Genomic DNA, 10060 nt, shown 5'->3' on the forward strand with positions numbered 1-10060 from the left:
TAAAAATATCCGTCATTTTTTTGCTTGAGAAATCAAGCTCTGATGAGAAAGGCACGTGTGATAGCTTATTGGTCCCCACCAAAGTTCCACATAAATTATAAAGGAAAAGAAATTATTATACTTATCAAAGATGAGGTCTCATAATTTTTTGGTCTCATTTTAAATGATTATATAACAACGATCTAGTTTCTCGCTATTACTCTCATCTTCTCTTATTTAGGTACTAAAAGCACAACTTTAATGTATATATGTGTGTGTCTCTATCTTATTATAATGGTAGCATCTGAGGATTATATATGAGTGATTCATATGATTAAAAATCAAGTATAATTATGTTGAGATATTGATCAACTCTTTAACCCTTTAAAAAATATTTAAATTTATGGAATGATGATTAACTGATAATTATGATGTGAAATAAACTATGACATTGCGACTTTAAAGTTCCAACAATCTATTACTTTTTTATAATTAATAAATCTAAATCCCACATAAATTTGGAAAAAATAACTGAACAATGTATTTGCGTCCAAAAAGAAGAAGATACGAAGTATCTGTTGTCCGAGAAGAAGTAAGCAAAAGCTTTACATAGAGAATAAGAGTATTTTGGATTTTCTTTATTTCTTCCTGTTTTCTTTTGGTTGTAAAATATCGGAGAGGAGTGTAGAAGCGGCTTGGTGCGGGAACATGATTCCAAAATTAATTTGGATTGGAGTATTACGCCTTAACACTTTTTTCTTGTTGCTCGATGTATGTGCAATTTAAATAGGAAAAGAATTTTAGCCTTAGGTGATTTACAATTATATCCTTAAATTATACAAATATTTAAGGTTATAAAAGTCAATCAATGTTTTAAGGATATTTCAATCGTTCAACATTTAACCTAAATTATTCGTGATTTTATAATAATATAGATAGATAGATAGATATAGATAGATCCATTGCAAGAATAACTGCTCACATTGAGTTGGTCTACCGGGATGAAACTGTATGGAGCTGTTAATAACGAATGCATTCGAGATTTGTTTCCGGACCAAGCCCAAAGTGGTTTGGGCTTCCACAAAGATGATCACTACCTGTTAAACTATAATTATTAATCATAGTTTCAAAATTAATCAAAATTTGGCTACTTTTTCATGTAAAAAAAGTCTGAACAAAAGCACAGTTGAAAATTCAAAAAAATTCAGCATAATATGTTGGAGTTCGGATATTTTTCCATATGATATTCCTATTATGCTGAAGTTCGAATTTTTTACATATGAGATTCCAGCATAATATGTTGCAGTTCGAATTTTTTACATATGAGATTTCAGCATAATATGCTTGAACTTCGTAATAGGCTAGAGTTCCACCATAATATGCTGGAAACTTATATGCAAGAGCTATATAATCCAGCATATTATGCTGGAATTCCATATTTTTGCAAACGCTAACAATTATTCAATTAACAATTCGGAAACTAGCTCGCCCGTGTTATTTTTACGATCCACAATCAAAAGGACACTAACAAGGCTAATATATTAAAAGTACTAAGCGGAAAGTAAAGCATAATAATAAAATAAGAAGAAACAAAATTAACGGTAGGGAGTAGAAATCGTATTATTATGATACTCTTGTACCTTAAGAGCACAATGACAATGTTGTATGTAAAGAAACGATTAAGGAAAATATAACGGACTCGTTCCAACCTTTTACGAGTCTATAGCTACTGAGTATTGACAACTAAAATTTAAAATTTAAAAAGATATTTATATAAATAGTTGGTCGAATTCAGTATTTATTTTTTTTAGACAATATATATATATATATATATATATAATAACCCGGCCAGTCGTTTCATGAGTTATAGCCCCATTTCCCCCATTTCTGCTTCTTTTTGTGTACTTCAGCTGTGTAACGACCTGACCGGTCGTTTTGAGCTCTAGCGCGTCGTTCAGCAGTTTGAGGCCATGAGCAGCTTCACTTCAGGTATTATGACTTGTACGCATGGTCGGAACTGAATTTAGGGAAGTTTGGAGTTGATTTGGAAAGAGAATTCTCATTTCGAAAGCTTTAAGTTGAAAAAATTGACTAAGATTATACTTTTGAGTAAACGACCTCGAAATCGGGATTCGAAGGTTCCAAGAGGTTCGTATGATGATTTCGGACTTGGGCGTATGTCCGGATCGGGTTTTGGAAGACCCGGAAACATTTCGGCACCTATTGTGGAAGTTAGCATTTTTGGAAGAATTTCATAAGATTGGGTTGAAGTACATTTCAGTGTTATCAATGTCCTTTTGGGAATCCGAGTCCGGGAATAACTTCGTATGGTAATTCTGGTGTTGGGAGCACGATCGGAAGTGAATTCAGGATCCGTGGGTCATTTGGCTAAAGATAAAAATTTGAAGGTTTTTGAGGAGTTTGACCGGAAGTGGACTTTTTGATATCGGGGTCGGAATCCAATTCCGGAAGTTGGAGTAGGTCCGTAATGTCGAATGTGACTTGTGTGCAAAATTTGAGATCAATCGGACGTGATTTGATAGGTTTCGACATCGAATGTAGAAGTTTGAAGTTCTAAAGTTCATTAAGCTTGAATTGGGGTGCGATTCATGATTTCGATGTTGTTTGATGTGATTTGAGGCCTCGAGCAGATCCGTGTTATGTTATGGGACTGGTTTGTGTGATTGGACGGGGCCCCGGGGGCTTCAGGTGTATTTCGGGGTGATTTCAGATCATTTCGGGCTGTTTTGCAATAGCTGATGCTGGTGTCTGGTGTTGTTCTTCGCGTTTGCGAGGATGCTCTGTCGTTCGCGAAGAAGGATTTGGCTTCAGGGACTCTGTTCTTCGCGTTCGCGAAGAGACCACCGCGTTTGCGAAGAAAGAAATCTTTGTTGCACATTTAGCTTGATATGAAGAAGGATACAACATAACTTTGAATTGGAAGATATTGTCGCACATTTAGTTGATGTCCACGAGGACTGAATGGACTTGTGCAGCTGGTGAATGAGCACGGGCTCAGGTGGGTTATCTCCTATGAGCAGGTTAGCGGTCGCGTGATTGGTGAAGCTCTTGCGAAGGAGTTTACTGACTATCCGGTAAGAGGTCTAATATGTGAATTTTGCTAGAGATTCAGAGTATTTATGAAATGCTAAATGAAGGATTTCGAGGAATCTGGTGGTTTAATTGCGCAAGGTCATGTCAATAAGAGATAAAGAATCTTGGTGGATTCCAAAGTTGTGTAATAGTGGCTTCAAGCTAAGTGGGAGAGTCCTACCGCCTAAGGTTGGATTGCCTGGTCTCCTGTTTGTGAGATTTCTAGTTATCGGAATATTGATGGGTTACTGCGACTATGGAAAGAGAACATCAATGGTAATTTGAGCAAAGAAATTGAAGAATGTGTTCTATAATTGGCATCATCGATTCATGTTCAGGCTTTGAAAAGACTTAGGAATTATGCTTCGCGTAGAAGTGAGTTGCAAGGAAGGTGATTCGACTGGGTGCTTCTTTGAGAGGGTGGTCATGTGCTAGCGGAGCCTTGCAGTTGATTACATTTAGGACCAAGTCAGAGTGGGTGACTCTCAATAATGGTCCTAGTGGGTTCAATGGTTAAGGTGTGGTGCCTAAGGGTTTCGAGTCCATAGTATGATTGAGTATCGAGCTTTTGTAGCAGATTATGATAAGGAGCTTGGAGTGTTCTGCGTTATCTTCGGTCTACAGTATAAATTGAGAGGAATGGGAGAAAATGAATGCAGATTCATAGAGGAATTATCAGAATGGGTGTACCAGTTGACGATGCAAATATGCGCATAAGAAGGGTATGAGATGGTTCGTGGGAATTGAGACAATGTGGTCTCGTAAAATAAGGTCACTCAGGGTGAGTGCGGATTTGGGTTCGTGATGTTTTGAATGGGGCTACTATTATTCCTAAGTCAATCCCAGAGTAAAGTGGAAGAAGTAAAATCAGTCAGCAATGGTTGAATTGGTATAATGGTGGCAATGATTAGTTCCTTCAGCATGTTAAGTAATACACATGATTACAGTTATGCGTGCAAGGTTTGACGGTCGCCGTAATTGATTTTATTTGGAGGCTTTTGAGTATTATGGCCTATTATGTGCAGATGGATCCCAAATGAGTTATGGTGGTTTAGACCACTACTTGCGGTTGGTATTTTCTGCAGTTATGAGAATTTAGTCACGGGTTGTAATGGTTCTCTTGAAATGAGTTAAGTAAAAGGCTTCTATATGATGAAGCCTTTACCCTATTAGTGGTTCAGGAGTTATGATGAAATTCTTGTACTCTTGCGCATTGTCATGATTAAGTGCCGTGAGTAGCGTGGGAATTGGAAGTTGAGAATCAAGGTTGCGGTTCAGTGTTGACAAGGAGTTCACGGGCTCGGATGAGCAGGAAAAGAATTTAGATGTTTAAAGTAAGCTAGTATTATCCTCAGCGTCACCTGAGATCAGTGTCATGAGTACGAGGTTTTGTGTATTGACTTGCGGATCTTTGATTCGCTTTGCAGCATTTGTATGGCCGGTGGTATGGATGTGCAGACTTGTTACCTGATGCAGAAGGCCATAAGAGCATATCCCATGGAAAGATTGTATAAGTGTGACGTGTGGTGACTTAATTGATTGAGGATTTAAACTAAGTATGGAGATTGTGGTACTATCGCTAATTGAGAATTTATGCCTAAAGGCCGCTCGGTTCATTTGGTTGTGGAATGTGGAAAGTTGTTCCGGATTCGATGAATGTTCTGGTGTGTTATGGGAAAAAGGGGTTATTATGGACCCATGAAGATTATTGGCCTAGTTCGGTACGATCTGAATCGACATGAGGTCTGTGAATGGATTTAAATATGAATATGGGCTCTATATAAGGCCGGATATGTTCATTTCAGCATAGCGCTCCTTATGGAGGAGTATTCGAAATGTCTTGATAAATTTCTTGTGTGTGGAGGTTCCGCGTAGCGATGGTGTTATGTCAGCAGGATGGCTCTTGAGATTCAGATCATATGTCGCACTTCAGTTGTGCTTGAGTTTTGTAGCTTATGGCGCTATCTGTCTCCCCAGGTATGGTATTATGCACTTAGCGTGCTTGTGGCCGATATTCGGTATTTTGTAGTAATGAGCGATTTTGCTCGATGTGTATCTTCTTATGTGAATTTTATGTGTGGATCGGGTGGCACGCCGCTACGGGTATGTTGTTTGGATCAGGTTGCACACTATGACAGTGTGATGTTGAGTACAGTTCCCTATATCTATTTTTGTGTGTTTTGTTTCCCATTTTCTGAGTACAGTTCATATTAGTTGCGTGAGTTGACTAGTCCCTTCCAATGTTCATTTTCCTTATGTATCACGTTCGAGCTTGTGGCCTATTGGCACGTTGTGGCATCATATGGGACTTTTGATCATGACCAGGGTGGCTTATTGCCTGAGGAGTTCGTACTGGGTGAGACGAGATTATTGGATCTAGGATTAGTGCAGTCGGATTATATGAAGTATATTAAAGAGCGAAGATCATTATTTGGTCAGAATGAGGTAATGGTTCTTGTCAGAAGTATAGACTCAATGATTTGTTAACTCGGCAGTTGGTTATAAATTTCTACACATCTCTTCCGTCGTGGTAGTATTGCGAGAGTTTGAATAAGACTTATATATATCATGAGGTGCATTATGAGCATCAGATTTGGGAAATGTCGGTTATTATGATCAGAGAATGTTACTATGGTCCTGTGAATGATGTGGTGCATGGTGAGAATTAGGTAAAGGCACGCAATCATGTTTTGTTACCCAATGTAGTGATTGATACGGTGTTCATGTATTGGAAGCAGGCCTGGCAGAGAATTCCGGATGTTGGAATTGGGCTCTAAGCTTATTTGCTTGAAAAAAGGGAATATCTTCAGAATTGATCGAGCTAATATGCTCAACTGGGTTGTAGTAGCACAAGTAGGTGCACGAGGTGTTAAACAACGATTTCGGTCAACTCCAGCGCAGTTCTTAGCATGTTCGAGGACGAACGTATGTATAAGTGGGAGAGAATGTAACGACCCGACCGGTCGTTTTAAGCTCTAGTGCGTCGTTCAGCAGTTTGAGGCCATGAGCAGCTTCACTTCAGGTATTATGACTTGTACGCATGGTTGGAATTGAATTTCGGGAAGTTTGGAGTTGATTTGGAAAGAGAATTCTTATTTCGAAAGCTTTAAGTTGAAAGAATTGACTAAGATTGGATTTTTGAGTAAATGACCTCGGAATCGGGATTCGAAGGCTCCAACAGGTTCGTATGATGATTTCGGACTTGGTCGTATGTCCGGATCGGATTTTGGAAGACCTGGGAACATTTCGGCACCTATTGTGGAAGTTAGCAATTTTGGAAGAATTTCATAAGTTTGGGTTGAAGTACATTTCAGTGTTATCAATGTCCATTTGGGATTCCAAGTCTGGGAATAGCTTCGTACGGTAATTCTGGTGTTGGGAGCGCGATCGAAAGTGAATTCGGAGGTCCGTGGGTCATTTTGGAGTCATTTGGCTAAAGATAGAAATTTGAAGGTTTTTGAGGAGTTTGGCCGGAAGTGGACTTTTTGATATCGGGGTCGGAATCCAATTCCGGAAGCTGGAGTAGGTCCGTAGTGTCGAATGTGACTTGTGAGCAAAATTTGAGATCAATCGGACGTGATTTGATAGGTTTCGACATCGAATGTAGAAGTTTCAAGTTCTAAAGTTCATTAAGCTTGAATTGTGGTGTGATTCATGATTTCGATGTTGTTTGAAATGATTTGAGGCCTCGGGCAGGTCCGTGTTATGTTATGGGACAGGTTTGTGTGATTGGACGGGGCCCCGGGGCCTCGGGTGTGTTTCGGGGTGGTTTCGAATCATTTCGGGCTGTTTTGCAATAGCTGATGCTGGTGTCTGGTGTTGTTCTTCGCATTCGCGAGGATGCTCTGGCGTTCGCGAAGAAGGATTTTGCTTCAGGGACTCTGTTCTTCGCGTTCGTGAAGAGATCACCGCGTTCGCGAAGAAAGAAATCTCTGTTGCACAGGTCTGACTTCGGAGGCTCATATCTCGCAATCTATAAGGAATTTGGAGATGATCCAAAAATGAAAGTTGTAGCCCTTTGTGTCTAATTTTGGTAAAAGTAAACCGTTTAGCATTTGTATTTGTGTACAAAAGGTTATGGCTTGTAAACTACGGGTTGTCCAGGGAGATGAAGAAGAAATTGTGTTGCACATGACTGACTTTGGCAGCTGATATCTCAAAATCTATAAGGAATTGGGAGATGAACAAAACTTGAAAGTTGTAGATCTTGGTGTCTAGTTTTTAAAACATTAAACCATTTGTCATTTGGAGTTCTGTATGAAACGTTATGGCTATTATACTAGAGGCTGTCAGAGAAGAGTCTCCAAAATGGTTTTTGGGAATTTTCTTCTTCCCGAACGCGATGAGGGTCTCGCGAACGCGAGAAAGAGTCATCTGGGCAGTGTATAAGTGTGAAGAAATGGGTTTGGCTCATTTCATCTCAGTTCCTCCATGGGAGCCGACCTAGGAGCGATTTTGGAGCTCCCTTTTCATCATCCATGTAAAGGTAAGTGATTCCCACCTATTGCAAGTTAGTTACTTGTATTATATCTAGATTTTAACATGGAAAATCATGTAAATTAGTAGAAATTTCGGGATTTTGAAGAAAACCTAGGAAATTTGTATTCTTGAATTTTGACCACGATTTTAGACATGAAATTAGAGCCAATTATATATTTGAGTTCGTGAGGTTGGGGGAAAATTTATCTTCGAAAAATTTCAGAATCCGGGCGTGTGGGCCCGAGGGCGATTTTATCAACTTTTTGAGCGAAGTCGGGATTTTATATAAATTGAATTGTTATGAGTATTAGGGTATTTTCATTGGTTTGCCCATTATTTGGCTAGTTTTGGAGCGTTAGGGCATCGGTTTGAGTCGTCGGAAGGGGCTTGGAAGCGGGTTATTGGACTTCGGAGCGAGGTAAGTCTCCTTTCTAACCTTGTAAGAGGGAATTGTCCCCATAGGAGATATAATTAGTTATGTGCTCCTATTTTTGGGGACTACGTACGCACGAGGTGACGAGAGTCCTTGCGTAGCTACTATTATGTTTAAGTTCCAGTAGTCTATGACCCAAAAGCATGCTATACCTGAAATATTTGTAATCTTATTGATAACTGAAATTGCCTAAATCATATCAAATTAGTTAAAGAATTTCTAAAAAGGGTTAAACCTCATTTTCTTAAATCGTTAAAAGAGAACTAACTTTTTCTTGGATAAATATTTCTTGATGAATTCTTAATTGACTGTTTGAATGTGTGTATCTGTGAGTACCTGCGTCACACGTATGATTCGCGAGTGGGGTAACTCTATTATTTATATTTGACCGCGTCGCACGTATGATTCTCGAGCGGGGTAATAGGTGCATCTATGCCATTCGACCCTCTGGCAGTGCACAGTTTAAATATTTATTGGATCGAGCCGTACGACCTCGACATGATTTGCGCATGCTTGTAATGCTTGCATGCGATTTACAAATTGATATTACCTCCATGGTTTGAGATAAATTGGCAAATAATGGATTATGAATTTGGAGACTTCTAAATATAAAAAGGAATGTTTACTTGTTCCTTGACTTATTTGAGTTTACTACCGTTTTTAATAAATCCATGATTATTCGCATTATTAATATACTATTATTGGACCACTAGTAAGTGTCAAAGTTGACCTCTCGTCTCTACTTCTTCGAGGTTAGACGGGATACTTACTGGGTACACGTTGTTTTTGTTCTCATACTACACTTGTTGTGCATTTTTGTTGCACGGGCACATGTATGTCTAGTGGCCTTGTTGGGCGCAGTGACATGGTTGATACGAAGACTTAGGTGAGCTGCACCTCTCGAGACGACCTGTAGCAGTGTGAGCACGTAATTTTTGCCCCACGTGAATTACTCCTACAGAATCCCAAAGAATTAAAATTTTCTTTTAATTATTTGTCATTTTAGGAATTATTGTAGAATATTTGCATTTTCTGTGCATGTTTAATTTAAATCGTAAAAATACAAAATACTCTGCATTTGCATTTAGGATTTATTTTTACATTTTTAGGATTATTAGTAAATTAGTTGTTTTGTAAAATTGAAAAATCACAAAAAAAAATAACTTATTTTGCATTTTTAACTATTTAATTCTGAATCTTATAGTTTCTCTTTTAATTTAGGAGTTATTTAATTTGTGTAAATACTATGACTAGTAATTAGTTTAATTTGGTAAATTAATTTAGTTTTAAGAGTTAGTTTAGGTTTTAAATTAATTTGGAAAAAGAAAAAGGAAAATTGGAGTTTGAAATGAAAAGAAAAGAAATGAGAGGGGCTGTTGGTTTTGGGCCAACCCAAACGATTTCCTCCCCCCCCCCCCTCCCAAAAGCTTTCGAGTCCACGCCCAAATCACGCCCTAACCCGGTCTAGTCTTCAGCTATGACCAAACGACGCCGTTTTTTAGGTCTATTATCCCGCCGTTAATTTTCACCCATCGAACGACTGGGAACTGGTTTATCTAAATATATTTTACTGTCCAAACGACCTTACGCCCCCAGCCCAAACCCCTCTCTCTTCACTCATCGTCTTCATCATCAGAGACCCTCCATGAACCCTAAATCCGCCGCCCTAAATTCCTCATTCCCTCCAGTGGCGGCGCCACCCCAAACCACCTCCAAATTAACATCACACCACCCCCTTCATCCCCCCATACCAAATCTACCCCCGTGTCTTTCAAATCGTCTTAGAACTCTTCGAATCTGAGATCGAAGTTTGGATTCTCGAACCCTAGCCTCCTCAAATTAGCCCAGATTTGCATCTTACGATCCTTATGTATCCCAAACCTGGAACTCCTGATAACTTTTCCAATTGAACCCTAGAATTTGTCGATTTTGGCATTTGGAGTTAATCTAATTTTGGGGTTTGAGTTTATAGAAGTTTCTGTTCACCAGGCTTGAAACATGCCTTGACAGAGTGTCCTTGACAAAGGTTCTCGTTAGGTTGAGTTTCAGGCTTTGGTGGAACAGTTTGAGTGGCCA

The sequence above is a fragment of the Nicotiana attenuata genome, chromosome 8 (assembly GCF_001879085.1).
Source record: "Nicotiana attenuata strain UT chromosome 8, NIATTr2, whole genome shotgun sequence".
NCBI lineage: Eukaryota > Viridiplantae > Streptophyta > Magnoliopsida > Solanales > Solanaceae > Nicotiana > Nicotiana attenuata.